Below are 930 nucleotides of genomic sequence, written 5' to 3'. Positions count from 1 at the left end.
ACTCCGTCTCTAAAAAAAAAAAAAAAAGAGAATAAGACCTTTAGATCCTGCTGGACCTAACACAATGACTAGCATATAGTAGATGCTTAACAAATATTTATAGAATGAATGAATGAATGAATGAGGATTTTTTTGTTTTTCCTTTTTTGAGACAGGGTCTTGCTCTGTCACCCAGGCTAGAGTGCAGTGGCATGATCACAACTCACTGCAGCCTCAACCTCCTGGGCCCAAGTGATCCTCCCACCTCAACCTCCCCAGCAGCTGGGACCACAGGTGCACATCACCACACCTGGCTAATTTTAAAATTTTTTTGTAGATGACATCTCCCTATGTTGCCCAGGCCCACCTCAAATTCCTAGCCTCAAGTGATCCTCCTGCCTCAGCTTCCAAAGTGTTGGCATTACAGGTGTGAGCCATCACACCCAGCCCTGAATGGGGAATTTTATCTCAGTTAATTTATAGTAGGAAATCACCTAAATGTATCAAAATATGGGAAAAGTTAAATAAGTTACAGTATGTTATATCCATGTGATAGGATGCTATGGAGCTTATGGCAATGATGCTAAATTTCAAAGTAGGACATGGCCAGTGGACTTTCAAATGATGCCAGACACCTCTAGGTCTGTAGGAGGAGACTACCAGCCTCCCAACTTCCTTTCCTTCTCATGGGAAGAACACCTTAATAGTTATGCACTTGTTCTGAAATGTCAGAGGCAGTTAGGCACCTGTGGCCTAAGGGAAGTGTTTAGACTAACGGAGGCATGATGGTGCACTTCCGGGTTCTTCTTCACCACCAACTCTTCCCGTGTGTGCGAGAATGCAGCTGACGCCTGGGAAGGTGCAGATTAATCAGGCATGCACCAGGTGATGTCAATCCGAGGAGACCAAGATTTACCTGGTGGCACCTGCGGAGCGCCCCCCCCCCCCCCC

The sequence above is a fragment of the Piliocolobus tephrosceles genome, chromosome 3 (genome assembly GCF_002776525.5).
Source record: "Piliocolobus tephrosceles isolate RC106 chromosome 3, ASM277652v3, whole genome shotgun sequence".
Lineage (NCBI taxonomy): Eukaryota > Metazoa > Chordata > Mammalia > Primates > Cercopithecidae > Piliocolobus > Piliocolobus tephrosceles.
Note: the sequence above shows the minus strand (reverse complement) of the source record.